We start from the raw sequence: 22,282 nt of genomic DNA on the forward strand, positions 1-22,282 counted from the left end.
TAAAGGCTTATGAAATAGCCAGATTCCACTGGCCTTGGGAAAGATTTAGAAGAAATCTGTGGCTGGAGAAATTTATTTGGGAATTATGAGCGAATTGGCAGTGGTGTGAGCAGGCAGTGAGATGGTGGGCGGGGATTAGAAATGCTAATGACTTAGAAGCATCTGAAATAAAATTGTATTTATTTGAATAAAATCTAATTTGTGAACTATGGAATTATATAATACCCAAGGCAAAACAGTGTTGGTGATTTTAAATATTTATAGACACCTGTATTTGTACCATAAATTTCTGAATCGGACTCTACATCTCAGATTTTACTTGACACCCAGGGCTTTCTGGAGTTCTTCATTTCGAGGCTCTGTTTTTCATTTGAGATCGTGCATTTTGCTGCCTGGGTTCAGAAGGGAGAGAGACTCTTCTTTGGCAACCAGGTTCGACTGGAAAAAATCATCAAGATGTCACCTGATGCCACATTTACCACTATGTCCTCGGCCATGTGGCCGTGCCAGTTGCTGAGCCAGCAGCAGAGGTAACTCAGCGTCATGGAAAGAACACTAAACTTGGAGTCAGAACCCTGGATCGGGAGTCTTATTTCTGCCCCTACTGCTTTGGCGATCCTGGGAAAGGCATTCACCTGCTTGCACCCAGGATTTCCTCTGACATCCGCCCTGGGGGAAGGAGCCTTCCAGCAAGGGTGTTCTCGAGATGACCAAAGGGGTAGAGTGAGGAAGCCCAAGCACTTGCTTCAAACGTCGCCTCCTAATGAACTCTTCCAGGATGTCCTCTCCCACTCCTCCCTGTGACAGTCCCCTGTGATCCGCCACCCCCGTCCCCTGCTCCATCAACACGCTTCCATGACTGTCCCACCGTACTTTATTTTGATTATTGTTACTATGTCTGCCTTTGCCACCCAGTGGTAAATGCCTTTGATGTAACAGATTTTAGTTATCTTTTTACTCCTCGTGCCTAACACACAGTGCCTAACATCTACGAATGTTAAATGAATAAACTGTTATCAGGGGTGAGCATGTGCCCACATCTGCTATTCCATGAAAATTCTTTAGATACTCTAAGAAGGGGAAAAGCAGGGCCAGCCTTACCGATAGGCCATAACCTATACTGACCAGTGCTTTGCTCAGGAGGGGCCTCTCTCTGGTAAAACTCCCGCAAGTACTGCTTATTATGCTACTTTTATGGATACAATTATGATAAAGGAATAAACTAGGCCATTTCCTGGTCATATTTAAACATAAAATGCAAAACTGCTCCTCCCTCCAAAAAACGTATTAGGGCTGAATTTGTTTGACACTAACACATTAAGGCTGGATACTAGATTTTTCCAGAAAGCTAAGGTAAAGGAAGATAAGAGGGTGGGAGACAGCCCTGGGAACATGAAGGAGGGCTGAATGGCTGTCACAGAGTGTCAGAAGGACCCAGAACTCAGAACCGAAGGTCCCGTCTCAAATTCCTGGGGGATGATCTTCAGCTCTCTGTGATCAGTTATTGCATCTTTAAAATGGAATCAGGGGAAGGGGGAGGGGGGAGGGGGGGAAAGAGGTGGTTGTGATGGAGTAGGGCACTTGTGGGGAAGAGCACTGGGTGTTGTATGGAAACCAATTTGACAATAAACTATTTAAAAATATATATATAATGGAATCAGGGGGTGCCTGGGTGGCTCAGTCGGTTAAGCCTCCAACTTCAGCTCAAGTCAGATCTCACGTTCGTGGGTTCGAGCCCTGCATCAGGTTCTGTGCTGACAGCTCCAAGCCTGGAGCATGCTTCCAGTTCTGTGTCTCCTTCTCTCTCTGCTCCTCCCCCTCTCATGCTCTGTCTCTCTCTGTATCAAAAATAAATAAAACGTTAAAAAAAAAAAACTTAAAAAAAAATGGAATCAGAAGGGGTGCCTGGATGTCTCCATCAGTTGGGCATCTGACTTCAGCTCAGGTCATGATCTCACATTTCGTGAGTTAGAGCCTCATGTTGGGCTCTGTGCTGATAGCTCAGAGCCTGGAGCCTGCTTCAATTCTGTGTCTCCTGCGCTCTCTCTCTCTCCCTCTCTCTCTCTTTCTCTCTCTCTCTCAATCCTTCCCCCCTCCCTGAAAAATAAACAAAAAATAATGGAATTGTAATGTTTAAGTGGCAGAGTTACTAAGAGAATTGAATGACATAATATATTAAGGGTCCTAATGCCCTGTCAAAACAGGTACCTAATAAAAGCAAATTCTCCTCCCTCCCTTCCTTCCTCCCTGCCTGTTCACCCTTCCAGAAGAAAAACGAATCAAATTCATTGATTTACAACCATGGTCAACTTGTAACCTTTGCTCTCTCGGCCAGGCCACTAAAAAAGAGGACCACAAGGGTGAGTTTTTACCAGAGTCTACAAACATTGGGGCACACTGGGGCTTTAAACAATCTTGACTCTCAATTTGTACCCCACAGCAATTACCTCAGAACATCTGAGGGTTGGAGCCAGGTAATGGCATTTTTTTTTTTAAACCCTAAGTGATTCCAGTGTGCATCAAAGTTTAGGAAATGCTGCCTAATGTTAGAGAAGTGGGCCTCTGGCCAGCGAATTAGTCTAATTGGAGCCTGATGCTAATAAGGCCCAAGTTTGGGAGTCAGGTCCAGGAGAGAAGCTCTTTACCCTTCCAGAGACCCAGAATTCTTGCTCCTTCTCCTTCAACCCTCTTTGGCAAGGTCTTTAAAAATGAACTCCTGACAGGGTATAATAGGAGACTGACTCATCCCAAGTGCCAAAAAAGCAAATAGTAAAGCACACAGGACATCTGTATTTGTGGTACTTTTCAATTTAGAAAGTGCTTCAACCCCTGATTTTATTTAACCTTCAACTTTGCACAGTCGATACTATTATGCCCAGTTTATGGATGCTAAAACCAAAACCAAGAGACGTTCAACTCGCTCAGGGACAAAGTGGCAGATACAGGTGGCACACTTATTCCAGAATGGACACGATTTTCTGGGACCGTGCATCTCAGAAACCTGACCGGTCGGTGGGGTCATACCCACATCTGAGGGATGGCTCAGAGCTGTGGTCTAGCCACTCTGCCAAGTTACGAAAGAAGGGAGGAAGAGAGGGAGGGAAGGAAGGAGGAAGGAAGAAAAAGATTTTAAGTATGTTTGAATTAAATAGGTTTCTCTCCAGCAGGCTTTTCAAATTATTTAATATGCTAATGAGCACTGTAAATATGTAGAAATTATCATTTCTTAACTTATTGAGCAGTGAAACCCTTTTCACACCCAGCATTTCTTAGGACTAATGCCCCATGGGATGCCAGTAACTAACAGCTGTTTCCCTCACATTCCCCAGGATTTGTCTGAGGACCACCCCTTCAGAGAGGACGCCCACCCACCAAACACCTTACCTGAAACAGAAACACCACCTTCCTCTCCCCAGCCCAGTCCTCCCCACCTGCTTTCCTGCTGTGTTTTTCCCATAATCCTTAACAGCCTCTAATACAGTTCACGGGTTTGCTTCTTTATTTTGTCTACTCTTGGCCCCACTCCCTGTGTCTCTATGCGCTATGAGGGCAGGGCTTTTTCTGGCTATGTTCTCCCCTCGCAGTGATTTCTCTAGCACCTAGAAGTATACCTGGCCCAGAGTCGGTGTTCAACAAATATGTGTTGAAGAAATGAAGGAGAAAACAAAAACGGTGAAGGAAGGGCCAAAGTGAAAGACTCTGTGGAAGAAACTCAGATAAAGGTATCTTCTCCTTGGGGTCCCTTTAAAGATATCTTTTGTGATTGTAGTTATCCCTAGAATACAATCTAATGAAGTAGATATGATCCCTACCTTACAGAAAAATATAATTAGAATTAAAGCAATTAGACTTGTAAGCAGAGCAAAAAATTGGTTAAGCAGAAAGGCTCTTAAGCTGGAATTGATCCTTTTTAATTTTCTGTGTAATTATTGTGAGATAAAGTATATATGGTAGATGTTTCCAGCAGTACCTGGGAAACCTAAATAAACATGGACAGGCATGTTTTAATCACACCAAGGCCTAATGTATCAGGCCAGGAAACGATGGTCCATCTACCAAAACTATCCAAGCTGAGATCTAAAAATCCTGCAAGCCCCGGATGTATCAGTGTTCATCACTGTGTAAATTCAGATTCCCCGTAGGTCAAATCACACTCTGAGAAAGGTCCTATAGAATTCTACTGGAAATCAGCCCGTAGCTCAGGTGTTAGTCGGTCATCCCCCACCACTTCGCAAGGGTTCCTCCAGATAACAACCACGCATGGCATCAATGTAGAGCTGTTCTCTGTAAAGGTCAAAGTGCTATGAACAACTCAACTACAAGCAGGGATGAGGATGGTCCATGGGGCTCAGAAAATGACCCAACTGGCCGATTCCTCTCTAAACACAAGAGTAATGATGAAGTGGAGAAAACAGCAGTAATGTTGGATGAATGCTCTACTCCTCTATGTTTTCCTTTTTATCCAGAAAAGCCACATTTATGAAGGCAGGCTCTTCTAGTAATGAAAATGGTATTTATTAAACACATCAGAAACTACAAATCCAAATGAGCATTTCCCTACAAAATAGTCATTTGGGGAGGCTATGTGATTACCTCAGCGATGCCGTGATTGCTTCGAACATCTTGTGAATTCCTCTTTTAAAAATCACCTCCCTAGCTGGTTTAAAACTCACAAGAAAACCAGGATCATTCTTTTACGGCTGCACTTTATGTAACAAAAATACCACATTTCACTCCCAGTAATGTCGGTGGGTGAGGGCAGTGGGTAACAAACTGGCTGTCCATCAGAATCTCCCAGGCCTTCAGTGAAGACACAGTTTGCCAGGCTGATCCACCACGCGGTAGGTCAGGGCTGGGAACTGGGATTCTGTGTTTGAGAAACCGTCTCCGGTGATTCTGAAGGATCCATTTCTCTTTGTGAATTGCGGGTGTACGTGCCTTGCTAAGACAGGGTTAGGCATCTGAACCACAGCCTGCGCCAAGTAACCTTCCTCAACCTTACGGCCATGATGCCTGAGCCTCTAACGTCCGATTATTCATTCTCTTATGCAACAATGATTGAGCCCTTTCTATTTGTTCTACAAAGAAGAGTTGTTGGCAAGAAATGAAAATGTGTGAATGGTTAGGTTAAAAACATCCGTAGTGGACACATCCTCGTTCTCACCATACTTTTTTGACCAACCTCATGGCTTCAGCCTCTGCTTTGGAGTCAGTCCAAAAATGAATAAAGAGTGTAGGCAACAGAATAAAATTACCTGGAGTCGAACTCTTGCTTGACCACCTTATCGGATGACTGACGTCTTGAGACAAGTACCTTAACTGCTCTGCCTTCAGTGGTCCTCACCTGAGGTGTAGCTAATCTTGGTGCCTATATCCGAGGGAGGCTGGGAGGATTGTGTGAGATAATACATATTAAATGTTTAGCACAGCCCTCATAGTTTTAAAAAAATATTTATTATTTTAAACTATTTTTAGTACTTATGTGCTATTCGTTCTTAAATTATAAATTCTAAATCTGAAATCCCGACCTCCCATTGTTTACCATTCATATACAGACACCCATCATCATTTCAAACTTATCAGATAAAAACTTGAATTAAATACTGACCCAACTTTTCAAATTCATTCTAGCATATTTGCTCTAATTGTGAGTCAAGCTCCCATTATCTGTAGACTCATTAGGTGCCCAAGCCAAATTTATCCCAGCTTATTTTCTTCTACCTTACTCTACCTCCCATGCCGACAAATACACATACACCCACCTGCACATTCACTTAGTTATAAAGTCACCTTGATTTTACCTCCATGGTCTTTCCACTTTGCACGCATGTGTGTATGTGTGTGTGTGTATTTTAAACTAATGTTTATTAAGACATTAGTACATGCCAGGTCTAAGCTCTGTACAAACATTAATTCGTGTAAGTCTTACAACAGCCTCATGAATTAAGTGCTATTATGATTTCCATTTTAAAAACGAAGGTACAAATTGGTTAGGAAACTTGCTGAGGTTCAACCAGCAACGTACTCTGGGAACGGGGAGTCCATGTTGGCAGCACAGCACAGGGCTGTGCCCCTTACTACAGGACTGCTGCTAATATTTTTAAAATAATAATATGTGTCGACTTCTCAGCACAATATGCCATCACAACAACCCTGTTTAACACAGTGTTAAAACTCCTCTTTTGTAGATGAGGATACGGAGACCCATAGAGTATGACCTGCCACTTCTCTAGTTCGGGCTTCCTCTGTGCAGTGCCTGGGCTAATGAAATTACCTCCCACCTCTTCTTCTCTGCATCACCCAGTGGAAATAGTGCTGGGAAAACTGGGTATTCACGTGTAAAAAAATAAAACTAGATCCCTCACTTACCTAACTCACAAAAATTACCTCAAAGTGAATTAAAGCCTTCAAAGTAAGACCTGAAACCATAAAACTCCTAGGAGAAAACATAGGGGAAAATCTCCTTGACACTGATCTCAGCAACAATTGCATGGGTATGACACCCCAAGTACAGTAACAAAAGCAAAGATAAACAAATGGAACTACATCAAACTAAAAAGCATCTGCAGAACAAGAATAAACAAAATGAAAAGGCGACCAAGGAAATAGGAGAAGATATTTGCAAACCACATATCTGATAAGGGTTAATATGCAAAATATATAAGAAACTTATACAAGTCAAGGAAAAAACAAATAATCCAATTTTAAAACAAAGATCTAAATAGACATTTTTCTAAGAAGATGTTCAAATGACCAACAGATACATGAAAAGAAAAGAAGCTCAGCATGACTAATCATCACAGAAATGCAAACCAAACCACAATGAGAAATCACCTCACACACTTGTTAGAATGGCGGATCAAAAAGACAAGAGATAACAGGCCCTGACAAGAAAGCAGAGAGAAAGGAACCCTTGCACGCTGCCGGTGGGAGCAGAAAGTGGGGCAGCCACTATGGAAAAGAGTATGAAGGTTCCTTTAAAAATTAAAAATAGAACGACCATATGATCTAGCAGTTCCGCTTTTGGGTATATACCCAAAGGAAGTGAAATCCCCATCTTGAGGGGGTATCTGCACCCCCACGCAGCATTATTTACAATAACCAAGACATGGAAACAATCTAAGTCTCCATCAGTGGATAAATGGGTAAAGAAAATGTGATCAATTTTATATATATATATATACACACACACACACACACACACACACACACACATGTTCAGCCATAAATAAAGAAGGAAATCCTACCTTTTGCAAACACATGGGTGAAACCTTTATCTGAAACACAAAGACAAACACTGTATGGTCTCACTTATGTATGGAGAATATAAAAATGTAGGACTCATAGAAACAGACACCAGACTGGTGGTTGCCAAGGCTGAGGAAATGGGTGAAGATGGGCTTAGGAGACAAACATCCAGTCATAAGATGAGTAAGTGGCAGGGATGTAATGTGCAACACGGTGGCTATGATTAACAATACAGTATTGTACTGCGAGCATAGTTCATTCCAGAAACATGCTTGTCATCCAAAGCACTTGTGTATCACAGCAAATTTCAAGAACCATTGGCTCAGTTGTGATCTTGTGATCCTTGGCACCACGTGCTACTATTTTTGCAAGTTGTTACTCATTTATCAAATTAAAATTTATTAGAAATGTTTGTTCGCTTCACGGAACACTCACAGAACAAGTTACTCACAATCCAAGGTTTTACTGTATTTGAAAGTTGCTAAGAGACTAGATCTTAAAAGTTCTCACCACCAAAAAAAAAAAAAAAAAAAAAGGTAACTATGAGGTGATGTATTTATCAACTAAAATTATTGTGGTAATAAGTTCACAATATATACATACATCAAACCATTATGTTGTACATCTTATACATTATATGTCAATTTTATCTCCATAAAGCTGGGGAAAATAAAATTAAAAAGAAAGGGTTTTCTCAGCAGAAGGGAAATTTGCTGTGAGTAGGAGCCTCCACAGAGCCCGGTTCAGCCTGGCTCCTGCCACTCTGTGCTAACTGGATGTCAGTACTCCCTCTGGAAGGCTTGGGTTGGAGATCTGTCTGGAAGCTGGGTTTGTACATAAGCAGTTTGGATAAGTTTATGAGCTGTTTATTTGGGTTTGCTTGGAGGACAAAGAAACTGATGGAGGCTGCAGGGCCAATGGCCCCTCCCTCCGGGGCCCTCCCTCTGCAGGCAGCTCTAGAACGTGAGGCCCAGCATGAGCCAGAGAGCTGCCCAGCCAGGCTGTGGGGTCTGGATGTCATGCTGTGACAGCAGGAAGGAACAGAATTCCGAAGGGGGAACGACATGACTGTACTCGTGTCTGAGAGTGGATTACGCAGGTGACCGATGCCACTCCCTGGCTCACAATCTACAGTGGTACACCCTCCTGCCCAAAGAAAGAATGCACTCTCTTGGGCATTCCCAGAAGACACATCAAGTGTAAAAGTCTTGAGGTGCCTGCATGTTTGTTCTAGTCTAGAAACAGCAAGCAGATCCAAGTGGCCGAAGCAGAAGCAGATGTGAGGTAGCTGGGGCACTGGAAAATGAGCAGAAAAGCTTGCAAGAAGAAAAGGAAGTCCAAGACAAAACTGTCTTCTGTGTCCCTTATAGTCTCTGTGAACAGTACTGGGGGAGACAGCGCACTTGGAGAGCCAGGTGCAGAGCGCCAGTACCCAGTGAGTGAGCAGTCAACTGGCGAAAGCCCCGGAAGCCACTGTTGAATACGTAAATGAAAATGGAAGAGGAGCAAAGAGCTGCCACCATCAGCTTGCAATCAACATGATTAGAGTGGAAAAAGTCACAGAGCCTGTATTCAGAAAACCTGGCTTCTAGATTTGGCTCTATCACTTACCAGCTGACTGGCCTTGGGCAGTTGAACTAACTGAGCCTCAATACCTCACCACTCAATGCAGATGACTCCTGCCTCACCACTTTGGGGAGGGAGGAGGGACACATACGTGACACCTAAGGGACAACACACTTCGTAAATGATAACGGGCTATATGCGAATGAGACTTTGTTATCTTATCAGCTGATGAGTCCCCAAGCAAGGTTTGGAGGTCAGAGAAGTGGAGTGTCTTGGGAGTGGAGACGGAAATACCAGAGTCTGGAGCAGCAGGTGCTGGGTGGCACCGAGTCACAGGGACTTCAGGGTAAGAAGTAGAAGAAAACCGTGACATCACCATGTGAGGAAAAGGAACATTTAAATAAATAACAATTATATAAACTCTACAGTTTGAGAGGCATCATAAAACTCTTCCTTACAGATGAGGTTTTTATGGGGAGAAGCAAATCTTGGGGAGCGTGATGGGTTATTCTCTAGGAAGAGCTTTTGAAGGATTATGGGCTCCATGTGGACTCAGCTGGACAATTAAAGTAAGTGCAATACGCCATCTAGTTCTTCCTCGTCGAGGTGACACTCTCATTCCCAAAGAAACCCAATCAGACCCACTGGCAAATTCAGCTCAATTTGAAGCATGATATCCATCCCAACCTCTAGTCAGGGGCAACTCAACAAGCTAGATGTCGTGTCATAATCATCATTCTTCCAGTGTCCTGCCGATGGGGTAGCCTCTCTCTAGTAACTAAACCCCTCGTTCCTATCATCAAATCCTGGCACTGCTCTAGGCATTACCCTAATAACTAATTTTTTATAAAAGCTATCAGATGTTGCATTCTTAGTGTGGTTCACTCATGTGCCGAGTGCGTTATTATTTTTAACACCACAATAACCCTAAGAGGGAGGCACTATCTCAAATTATTGACTTTACAAAAAGTAAAGAGAAATTAAATAACTTGATCATGACTATGAGTGAGTGGTGGGGTCAGGATGTTGACTGGGCTGTTCGCCTCCCAAGCCTTAGTCAAAATGATCTGGGGACTCTGCCCGGGCTCCTGAGTGCTAGCCATGTGTGTGAGTCCTCTCTGAAGCCTGGAGCCTGCCTGGATCGATGCTGACTCCCTTCCCTTGGACAACTTGGCTGCCTGCAGTCCGTCACCTACTACTCTCTGATGCTGCCCATCTGTCTCCATGGTAACAGATTCCGCATACTAGTCTCCTGCTTAGACATCCTCCCCAAACCACATGTGGACGATCAGCCCAGCACTTGTCCTATTCTAGCAGCCACCCCTCGTCCCAAGTCTCAGCTTTTCTGGCTGGTGATTTCCAAGCATGTAAAGCTATTAGGCTGTGTGACCTTGGAGTCCCCTAGGGGGAAAGATGAGAGGTTTCATGAAGTAGAAACTAATAAAAATACTCACCTTCACCTTATGTCATTTTCTAGATAAATAAAATAAACCTTGATACCATGTAATTATCATTTTAAGAACAAAGTCAATAGCTGAACCAGACTGTAGTAAATTCACTTGCTTTGTGGAAATTAAACATCAGTGCAACATTCCCTAATTGACAACCAAAATGGCAGCCGTAATTGCTAAAGAATTAAAAGATATGTTTTCTTCCAATGACTAAAGAAAAAAAAACCCCTTGAAATTAGGTAAAAGCCTTCAAATGCAATAGTCCCTAAGCAATAGATTTCAAACCGTTTTCAAGCAAAAAAACCAAGCGCTGTCTTTGAAAGTAATGGTACTTGGAATCTCGAAATGTAAGAGATCAAAGAGGGGCATCTCTGAGCGAATGGCAGCATGAAAAGTAGACCTCCTCTAGACTGTCCCTCTCTGCTTCATCTCATACTGCCCTCAACCTCAGCTAACACACGAGCGCGTGCACGCACACACACACACACACACATACACACACACACACAGCTATAACATCTGGTCTCAGTGGGTTTGGGGGCCATTTTTAAGTGATTCCATGACTATTTCCTGAAAGTAATTACTTACGTATGAATTGAGATGACAGAGTCGCAAAAGACACTGATGATTTTACTTTAGGATCTAATTGAAGAAGAAAAATTCTAAATTGTGTAGGATAAAGAGGTTCACTTTTCAGGAGAAGGGGTTTTTTGAAATAAACATTTCCCTCAGAGTCCCCCTGGAAACGTCAAGTGGGGCACTTGGCTTTGAACTCTGCCACCCCCCCCCCGTGACCATCACCTGTCCTCCAACCTTAGTGCCTTAGCCTTGACATCCTCGTTTGCCTGACTTTGAACTCTGCCAGACTCACTCCCATCACTCTGAAGTAGACAGTACTGTAAAAATCCTTCTTGGCAAATAACAGATTCTTCCCAATTTTATGCTTTTACCATTTTCTATATGACTATTGCGACTTAGAATCTTTTCTCCTCTCCCTGGCCCTCTCCTCTCCTGCCTATACTGGAACTGAGAAATTTAAAAAACACTAGAACAATTAAGACAGTTTTAATAGATCTGGATGTATTTATTAGACTGATCACTTTCCATATACCCATCTGTTATGCAAGCTAGGCAGAGATATTTCAGCAGAACTCAAACGTTGACTAATGTCAACATCCTCTGGCTGATGTTAATGGCCTGGCTTAACCATGGAACTTGGAAGAAAGAAGCAAGAAAAACTTGCCTCTGTGTTATGTTACATCAGAAAAATTAATGATAAGTAAATAAAAGTACAATAGGGGGATATGCCCCGATGCGCCCCAGTGGCTGCCTGAAACTGTAGACAGTACCAGACTCCACATACACACTGCCTTCCTGTACATACATATTTATAATAAAGCTTAACATCTAAATCAGGCACAGCAAGGCATTAATAATAACTAATAAGACAGAACAATGATAAATAACAAAATCCTGTAAGAAAAGCTATGTGAATGTGGTCTCTGTGTGTCAAAATGTCTTGCTGTACTGCGCTAACTCTTCTTGCGACAATGTAAGGTGATAAAATGCCCATGGGATGAGGTAAGTGAGGTGAATGACGTGGGCGGTGTGACGGGGCATAGCACTATGGACTCTCAGGGGCTTCCTCAGGAGGATCATCTGCTCCCAGACTGCAGATGAACACAGGTAATGGAAACTATGGAAAGCAAATCCAAGACAAGGGGACACTACTATACTTCAAGTCAAGAACACCTGATGAGAAAACCTGGTTAATGTTCCCCAGATTCTGTATGACTTCAACTTTTCTGCCTTGGGTGAGCAGCTTAGGTCGTACTAATTTTTATCAGTGATGACCTTACCCAGCATTCAATGCACCACCTTAACTTACGCATGACAGGATCAAATGCCAATGCTTCCTTGAGAGAGAGTCCTGTGTGAGCTCTAGTCATCTTCTTTAACTTGGAAGCTGAAACTTCTACATAAAATATCACACTTGTCTCCCCTTGGGCTTAGTTGGGAAAGTTTGTTTTATTAGTCAACAGACATAGGAAAAGGTTCAAGTTCTTCTTAATAGTTGCATTTAAATGCATATATGAACATTTCATTGTAGATAGTAGGGCTGGAAGTTCACAGAGAAGTTACCTATTAGATATATGGTCTGTTTCTAGGCCTAAACTTAATGCTCAAATGTATTTTAAAAACTCCCCTAAAATTCACTGTGAGCTACTTATGCACAAGGGCCATGGGATTGGCCTCCATACAATTATTTAAGATGTTATAAAGAGTGTTTTCCATCTTTCTTATGCTTGGAAATAGTTAGATTTTATGACTGCTGAGTCAGAGCCAAAAAATATAATTTTATGCCATAAAATACAGCCTTTTCCTTTGGCTGTGGAAATTTATATGTACATATTTATGTGCTTCTATAGATAAAAATCTTCATAAACAGAGTGGCCCATTTCAGATGAACTCTACTTAAAGCATGTCGTTCCCAACTCTGACAATATTACAGCGGTGCTTTTAAAAAAATTCAGTACCTCCTCATAACTTACCAAATTAAAAACAAATACCCAAACTGGTCTTCGAGTCTCTACACATTTTTTTAAAATCTTTCCTGGCTTTTATCCTAATTATTTACCACACATAGACTCTTAACCTATTCAAACAAAGTCAGATACAATGGTCACTATGTCCAAACCTTTGATTCTCTCTCAAACTCCACCAGCATTTCTATTTTTCAAAATCCCAGTCAGTCATCCTTCAAATTTCTTCTTAAGTGCTACCCTCTTGTGTCATTCCCCATCTTCTCCTCGATATATAATTGTTCTACAATGTTCTTCCATAGTTCATTGTAGCTCTCTGACGGTATTTGCCAGAACTCTGTTTAATTACATCGAAAGGTGTTTTTTAATCACTATAATAAGTTATTTACAACATAGTACATGGGCACATGATATCTGCTAGCTTATTGCCCAAAATGCAGTGTGATAGTCTAAAACAAGGACTTTACCCAACCGATTCTGGATAACATCAAGTGCACAAAACCTGAGCATTAGCTCGATTTTCCCACCAAGGTGTTCAAGAATGAATGTGTATAAACTAGTGAAGAAAATATTCCAAGGGAACTTCGTGGCACAGAATAGGAGTTTCCTTTCATTTATATGCCATGTAAAGGTGCTTTACATGGTTACTGAGCAAAGTCACAGAAGAAATTGGCTATATATTCCACAATCTCTTCCATGCACTCCTTTTCAACACCGACAGGTCCAGATCTACAGACCATCTTAAGATAGGCAAGAAGTATTGAAGCCAAGGTCCTTCTTCTCTTCCTCATAGTCAAATAGATTCAGATATGTTTGGTTGCTTATGTTCTAGACTGAACTAGATGGAACACCCAGTAGTTCTAAAGATACCATCAATAAGGCCTGGGAAATGACAAACATTCTCAATTTTTAATGGTGGTGGAAAGGGATACTCCCGCCAGGTGCTATAGCAAAATCTACTTATGCACTTTCTTAAACTACAATTTCCTCATATAATCAGACCCGGCAAAGGTAGAGACATCAGTGGAATAAAAGGCCAAAAAATCCCAAAGGCCAGTGGTTAAATGGTCATAGTTCATGAAGAGCGCTGGTGTTAGTAAACTCTGAGAGGATTTCATTTCTGGCTTCCAGAACACACCATAAAGGGTCTTTAAATTGCATTATGTGAATTCTTATTAAGGGGTAAATTATTCCTTTTCAATGTTTATAATTCCAGGCCACTTCATCTAGCCTACTTCGTGGCTCACTAGAGACCTTTCCAAGACTACATCCTGAAGTTCATGTGCCAGACTCCTCTTCATCAGGTTGGCCACAGATAACCATGATATGGCACGCAGGTTGGCTACGCCACCCAGCCTCGCCATCTGTGGCAGACATTGGCAATCAGTCATGGTACCCTTTCACACACATACCAAACATGGCCTGACTTGTTCTCAACACAGCACTCTGAAAAGGAATTACCAGTTGATCAAAGAGAACTGATGCCACTATACTACACATGTAGTAAGGAAATGCTTTCAAATCACCTCAACTTGTCCGTCTGGGTTTCCAAAATGTGATTGTTTTTCACCATATTGCCCTCCTGTTTCACAGAACTTCGGCTTGCTTATAAAACCTAGCAAATATTGCCTGTTTGCCTCTTTCGTCATCTCATCCTCCAAACCTAGCTTACTATCGATGACCGGGAATCGCTAACTTTGATGTTTGCTGTGATTTCTCACTTTCCAAGCCATTCATGCAGCTGATCTTGAATTTTGCCTGACTCCTGGCTCTAGGAGTCCCTGTTAGGGTCATCCCTACTTCCACTCATCTTGCTTGACTTTAATGCCACTCAGGGTTAGAGGTCAGGTGTCCAACTGGCTTCAGAAGAGTCCTGAATTTTTTTTATTGTTTGCTCCAAGTGTGCAGCCATACAAAAAAGTATTCTAAGGCCAGGTCCTTTTTTAAGAAGTAGGATAGAACCCAATCACTGGGGACCAGGAGCCCAAGCTGGCACCAAAGCTGACAAAGACAAGGGCTTACTGAAATTGCCCCTGGCTGCCTGCCTCCACTCCCCACCAACAGACACCTTGAGAGCCATTAAGCCTCTGTGGCTAGCAGAAGCTCAGGGGCCTCCACACCCCCTCCCACATGGGATGTGACCACAGGGTTTTACCATTCCAGCCTTCTTAGCACCCAGATCTCCAGAACAAAAGGTCAAGATTTTGATACACTACTGTTAAAAGGTCACTGAGTCCTGGTGGAGACTATAAAATAGGATGGACTGTCCAGCTGAAGTTAACAAATGGACCATTCTGACAAGGATTCATACAATTTCAAAATGTATGTGCAGATAAGTCTGTGGTATTCAAAATATGGGAACAAAATGAATGAGCCACAGAAGAAAGAAGAAAGGCATCTTGTAAAGGTTTGCAAGATTTCATAAACTTACTTTTTCAGGGCAAAAAGCTTCTGGCAAGAAGACTTCTCTGGATTGGAATTCTTTACACACCTCCCCAGACACACTTTCCCCTAAACATGCTCCTGGATTTTCAGCTACTCTTTCTCAGAAAACACACATGTCACCAATATCTCCCCCAAAGGGGGGCAGTTTGGGAGAGCTCTGATGATCAGTGTGGAAAATTAAAGTCAGCCACAAATTATTTGTTCTTTTTCTCATTGAAAGGACAATAGCTCCATCATTGAACTTGAGCCATTAGAATTCAACAACAACAAAAAAAAATGACAATCTGGGACTTACAAAGAGGAATCATAAGAACCTCTGCAGTTACTATGCAGGTCTCTTGCAACACTCTCTCAAGACATTCTCTCTTAGAATCTAGGCACCATGCTGTGAGTTGCCAAGGCACCAGGGAAGCCATATATAGATGCTCAGGTTGGCAGCCCCCCCTCTAAGCTCCCAGACAACAGGCGGCATCAACTGTCAGCCATGTGACTCATTTACGTCAGGGAACCATAGCCCTCGCCAACATTTGACTGCAACTGCAGAAGAGACACCAAGTACCAACCATCCAGCCGACCTCTTTCCAAATTTCAGATCGACAATATTAGGAGCAAAATACAGTGATGGTTTTAAGCCACTAAGTTCCAGGGTGAGTTTTCAGATAGCTGTATATAACTGGGGTACAGTTTGTTTCCAGAAGTGGAATCTAAGACATGTTGCATTGGTGGGGAAAGTGAGTGGTAAGGACCTCAAGGAGATGGGGAGTGGAAAGCGGAGGAACTCATGAAGATGGAAACTGGGGCAGAGGAAAATGTGTAGGAGGCTGCAGAAAAGGGCCCCTGAATTAAGTATGGCCAGAACACTATTGCACTTTTGTCTATAATAATATGGAAAACAGAAAAAAACAGAAGTACCTAATGATCTTAAGGCTATGACTAAGATTTCCAGGCAGAATGTTGAAAGCACGATCTGGCTTCTTCTAGGTGCCTCTAAAAAATTCAAGAAGACAGAAAGAGATTAAAGAATATACTATTCAATTTTTTTAGTGGAGTTTAGATCCAAGGTTTGCTGGATTTCAAAGAAACAGTCTCTCATTTCTAGTCTCCCTCAAAAAAGGATTCCCAAAGCAAGAAATGTCTAATTGTGTCAAGATAAAGATCAAATATACAGTCTGTATTGAGAAATATTTGAACTTGTGCCCCACAGAAGTTTCAGCTACAAAAAGGGCTTTCTAAGGTTCTAAAAGCAAGTTTCATAAACCTTCTCTGGTAAACAACAGAACTTGTAAGCATCTTAGAAGTTGGTTATTCTATACCAACCTCACACACAACTCAAGACTGAGAAGGATGTAAGGATATATTTTGAAAGGATACATCAGTGAAACTTTTAACTAACAGAGTAAATGACAATAAGTCATGAGAAACCCATCTGCTTTTAAGAGGATTGTATCAGGGGGTGCCTGGATGGCTCGGTCAGTTCAGCATCCAACTTTGGCTCAGGTCATGATCTCACAGTTTGTGAGTTCAAGCCTCTCATAGGGCTTGTTGCTGTCAACTTGGAGCCTGCTTCAGATCCTCTGTCCCCATCTCTCTGCCTGGCCCCCTCAAAAATAAACATTTAAAAAATTTTAATGAGTTTAATCAGTGGAAGGGCTCAGAAAGACAATACAAAGTGAAAAGATGCTCTCAGGGGTGCCTGAGTGGCTCAGTTGGTTAAGCATCCCACTTTGGCTCATGTCATGATCTCACGGTTCATGGGTTTGAGCCCCATGTCAGGCTCTGTGCTGTCAGCTGGAGTCTGGAGCCTGCTTTGGATTCTGTGTCTCCCTCTCTCTCTCCTCTTCTCCTGCTGGCACTCTGTCTCTCTCCCTCTCAAAAATAAATAAACATTAAAAAAAGAAAGAAAGAAAAGAAAAGAGGCTTTCAGACTCCCAACCCTCTACCAACAGCAAACAAGCTGAGACAGCTCTTCAGTTGCAAACGTGGACTTTTGTTTGTTTTTTTCATGAAGGCTGATTCAAAGGTGGACCAAACCAAGATAACAAAGGATAGAGATCAGACCCTCAGAAAATCATTCTGAAGCAGCAAGACTGGACTGTAATGAAGGAACTGGCAACATGTGACCTCAGTTTCAGAATTGCTATAGATCAGTAATGCCTGTGTGCCTCCCACTCTTCCTCCTCCTTTATGAGTAGGAGTGTTTATAGCAATTACCTTATCCCTACACACCACTATAGGTTGAGTGGGGAATGTAGGTGTGGCAGTAACTTATCTTTTTAGTTCATAGGCCTTCAGATTAAGAGAGACCATTTTCAAGAATCTGCCCTCTGGGGGTCTCCATTGATGTGTGGACCTGATTTCATTGACAAAATCCTGACCTTTACACCAATGCTACATTGGGAGAAAAGTCTTGGGCCCCTTGGGAGAGAATGAGAGTATTTCTCATGTTGGAAGAATATAATTAACTTGTTACTAGAGGGCAAACTGTGGTTGATTAAAGATGTCTGCAAATCCTTTGCTCCTCCTCTCTTTAAGAATTTGGACTGAGCCTGGGCGGCTCCGTTGGTTGAGCATCTGACTTTGGCTCAGGTCATGATCTCACAGTTGATGGGTTCGAGCCCTATGTTGGACTTTGTGCTGACAGGACAGAGCCTGGAGCCAGCTTCAAGTTCTGTGTCTCCCTCTCTCTCTCTGCTCCTCTAACTCTCTCTCTCTCTCTCTCTCTCTCAAAAATAAATGAACATTTAAAAAACTGAATTTGGACTAAGAGAGTGGAACCTCTAACACTACTTAAAGATAAGGGTTGGGCCACCCAGGCGAGCCCAGTCAGGTGAGCATCTGACTTCAGCTCAGGTCACAATCTTGGGGTTCGTGAGTTCGAGCCTCACATCAGGCTCGCTGCTGTCAGCCTGTCAGCACAGAGTCCACTTTGGATTCTCTGTTCTTCTCTCTGGCCCTCCTCTGCTTGTGCTCTCCCCAAAATAAATAAATAAAAAATAAAAAGTAATCTTTCCTGACAAATAATCTTTTCCAAAGAAAGATTGTTAAAATTTAAAATTTCATGCTAGTTTATATATGAAAGTATAAATAAGTGCTAAAAAGAAGAAAATAACCAGGAATAACCAAGAAGAAACTAATCAACATCTCCATGACTTAGATGCAGAAGGCAGGACCAGCCTGTCAGCCAGAAAGATCCCTATAGCCTTGCTATGCAGCAATCTGGGCAAAGCTGAAAGCAATTACTCCTCCCAGACTGAGGTGTCTAATGGCAGCCATCTCTCCACTGTTAGCAGGGTGAGAATATGTAGGCTGCCTGAAACCATGTGAGGTGGTTCCTCCTTTCACAGGACGGTAAGTCATGAATTTACTGGCACAACTGATGACTTGGAATTCATTCTGGATATAGCTCACTTGAACCCAATTCTAATTTATCTACAACTTTTCCAGAACATTGAAGAACATTCTCAGGACAATGAGATACACCGTCACCCGTGCATGGAGATCTAAAATGTCGAATAGCTCACCGTGTCTTCTCTTCCCTGGAGAGATGTGCTGCACGTGTGGAGCCGAGGAAGTGGGCAGTGCTCCATGCTTCTGAGTGAGAGGGGTCTCCTGATATGCCACCATGAGCCTTCCCTCAGATTTTGGGGGAAGGTATAGCTGGGCTACACCTGTGTAAAACTCTCACCAGACAGAAGGAAGCTTAGAGTACAGTGTTTTTGAGTGCTCAGCTTTTCTATCTTCATCAGACTGAATAACTCAAGGGACATCTATTTATCTTTCTTCTTTGGGTCTCCAGAATATAGCACAGTGCATGCCATGTGACTGGTATTCAACGAATATCAATTGAAACGGAAAGAGTCTCATCTACACAGGCTCCAAACCAGCTCCTCCCTATCTGCCTGCACTCACCCTCCCTGGGCATGATACAAAGTCAAATGCTATAAACTCTGACCTACAGGGCCCCACAGGATCCACAAGTCCTCCAGCCCATAACCTCTCTAGTGCATCTCCAATACTTGTCCTCTTGTTCACTGTCCTCCTTGCTCCTAAGTGCCAGGCCAGCACCTCCCATAGCACCTCTGCAGTTGCTGTTCCCCCTGCCTGAAGTGCGCTTCCCCCAGACATCAGTAAGGATGGCTTCATTTCCTTCAGGTCCGCACTCAAAAGTCATTTTCCCACAGATACCTTCCCTGTCCCCCTGACCTCAATCTCACCCCCCCAAATATTTCATATCCCCTTCTTTTCCTTTTTTATTCTCATTGCACTTACAGCGATCTTATATCCTGTACATTTACCTACTCATATTGTTTACCAAGTGTCTCTCTGCTAGAATAGAAGCTCCCTGAATCCAAGTACTTCCGTCGGTTTCATTTACTCCCTGGCCCTGACACAGCGCTATTTGGTTGCTGCTTGATATAAATTCAATGAATGAATGAATGGATGAATGAATGAATGAATGAATAAGCTTAATGCAGGCTACTTTCCAACCCATGAGCTATTTCTCAACGGTGTTTTTTGGTATAAGTGGACACAGAGGGAAGAAAGACTGAAGGAAAGATGTATTAGTGTGTGCTTTTCCCCCCAAGATCCCGATCTCCTACTCAGCCTGTTAAAATGTCTGCATTCTGTGTAGGTGTTACAGATAAAATACAATAATATAGGCCCTTTCTATTTTATGGATATAAACATCTTAATTATCTTGAGAGGAATGTATGCATAAAGTCATCACCACAGATAACACTGATTGCCGATTGCCGGCAGGTCCTAACTCTGGATGTCACCCCCTTGGCAAGTTCCCAATTAGAGTATGATGATTTGCTGCTACTTCAAACCAAACGAAAAGCAACCCATGATTTGCTTGACGTGTTTAAAGAAACGAGCTAGTTCATGCAGAATCTATCAGACTCAGAATATTCATCACAAAGCTGAATTTTTTGACTCTAAAGATGCTTCCTTGACCTATGGCACGCCATTACACAAAACGACAATCATGTTTTCCAAACTTATGGGGAAAGCGGTTCCCCATAGAATTTTAATCCTCATACTCTCAGAATAATTTTACTAAAGTCTAACTTCAATATTTTGTTATAATTTTGACCTCATTAATGAAAAACACAAAATGAAAGGAGTCGGTCATCATGTTACTGAGAATGTGACAACCAAGTTGGGTATTTTCTTTTATTTCATGTTTTAATTTTTTTATTTTTTACTTGTTTACTTTTTTTTAATTTTTACCACGTTGAATATGTTCTAACTTGCAGAGACAATGCAGGATGGTTACTGCTCTGCATTTCTCCCCACAGCACGCCCTGTCCTCCTCCTTCAATCACTTGCCCACTGGTGTTTCTGTGGCATCTCTCTCTCCCGACATCAGCCCGCTGGGTCGGGTTGGTGGTAAATATGGGACTGGCAAGAATCTCTAGTGCGAGATGGTTGTGGCTAAATTCGAAAATGTAAAGCCTTACAAATAGGATAGGCAGTAACAGATTACTCACGGAAAGTCAATCACCGCCATTAAACATCCATTTACTTATTTATAAAATTGGGATGTAAAGAATGCTTAACTCAGAGGGATTTCAAAGTGCTTTAAGTGCCACGCCACTGATTTTTATTTATATGCAACAGCGTATGGAGAGAAAGAAATCATAGGGGTTAATAATACTGGCTTTACAATTTATCGGAACTGAGTTCAAATCCTGATTCTGGCACTACACGAACTTTAGAAAGCTACTGTACCTCTCTTAGCCTAATTTAGTTATATATAAAATGGAGATAATATTTCATGAAATGTTGTGAGAATTAAGTTAAGCAATTTCAAAAGTTAAGCAAAATTAAAGATTAAAGCTCCTGTGATACAGTAAGTACTCAGTAAACAGTTTATATCATTACAATTGTTAATAAACCCATTTCCAAGGCCATCCTGGTAAATTTCCTTCAGTTTTCTCTTCACCAAACTAAACTGTCTTGAGGACCTTACCCTTCACTAAATGACACCTGTATCTTCAACTTCTCTAGAATATTTTTTGATACTCATAATACTTTTAGAGAGTATTTATAGGCAGCAGTCCCTAAAATAATTCTGTGTCAAAGATCAACCAGATGATGTATAGTTAATGCTTCACCAAAAGTTCAAAATTCTTTGTTTCACCAAAAGTTGCACTGACCTTGCTTTCACAAATCTTTGCTCTACTACAAAGCCCACAGCTGAACCATCTTCCTAATGTAATAACAGGAGCTAAACATTAGTTAGCACTTACTGTGTACCAGACTGTGTTCAAATCACCTTACTGATATTAACACTTTTAATTCCCCCACAACCCTGTGCAGTAACGATATTACTAACCTCATCATAATGTGGGAAAAGCTGAGACACAAAGAGTTACATATAGCTGGAAGACCAAGGTTATCACACTAGGAAGTAGCTAAGGGAAGAAATGAACCCACACAGTCTAATTCTGGATCCTGGGCTCTGAACCACTCTACTAAACTTCTTAATGTGAACACTAACAGTTCTAAGACCTATATTCAGCTTGTCCGACTTTGTGACCTGAAGTTCCCGGGAGAGCTGTCAGGCCCACACTTGACATTGTGTAGACCTGGCCTCAGAGTCTGCAGTTGTATTTAGTCCCGCCTGCCACAGCTAGTCTTTAGAATCGATATGATTGGGCCATCAGTCACATGATACTCTATTCTGATTCTCATCATCAACATCTACAGGAAAAACTTCTGAGTTCATTCACTCCAGCTACTATCCCCTCTGCTCACATTAGATAGGGATTAGGCAATCTTACAAAGAAAGAAAACAAATCACACAAAAATGCATAGAACAGGAGAAAACACACACTTTGGTCTAGCTATCTTCCTATTTCATGTAGGGGTAAGATAGGTATAAAGCCTTAAGTAATATAATTGATCCTTGAAAACCACAGGGGTTAGGGATGCCCAGCCCCCCCATACCTCAAAAATTCATATTTTTGACACTTGGGTGGCTCAGTCGGTTAAGTATCCAACTCTTGATTTCAGCTCAGG

General features: G+C 42.1%; 2 long non-coding RNA genes across 2 annotated transcripts; one reads left to right on the top strand and one right to left on the bottom strand.

Moving 5' to 3' along the window:
• Nucleotides 1-288: 288 nt before the first annotated feature.
• On the bottom strand, nt 289-15,413 carry LOC115288374. The gene is made up of 3 exons (XR_003906968.1): nt 15,240-15,413; nt 5,256-5,384; nt 289-438 (listed from the first exon to the last, which is right to left on the bottom strand). It is a non-coding gene; the product is annotated as an uncharacterized LOC115288374 (long non-coding RNA).
• Nucleotides 15,414-15,687: 274 nt separating this feature from the next.
• LOC115288372 lies at nt 15,688-19,605 on the top strand. The gene is made up of 2 exons (XR_003906966.1): nt 15,688-15,900; nt 18,698-19,605. It is a non-coding gene; the product is annotated as an uncharacterized LOC115288372 (long non-coding RNA).
• The last annotated feature ends 2,677 nt before the right edge of the window (nt 19,606-22,282 follow it).

Source organism: Suricata suricatta, chromosome 3 (assembly GCF_006229205.1).
Source record: "Suricata suricatta isolate VVHF042 chromosome 3, meerkat_22Aug2017_6uvM2_HiC, whole genome shotgun sequence".
In the NCBI taxonomy this organism is placed as follows: domain Eukaryota; kingdom Metazoa; phylum Chordata; class Mammalia; order Carnivora; family Herpestidae; genus Suricata; species Suricata suricatta.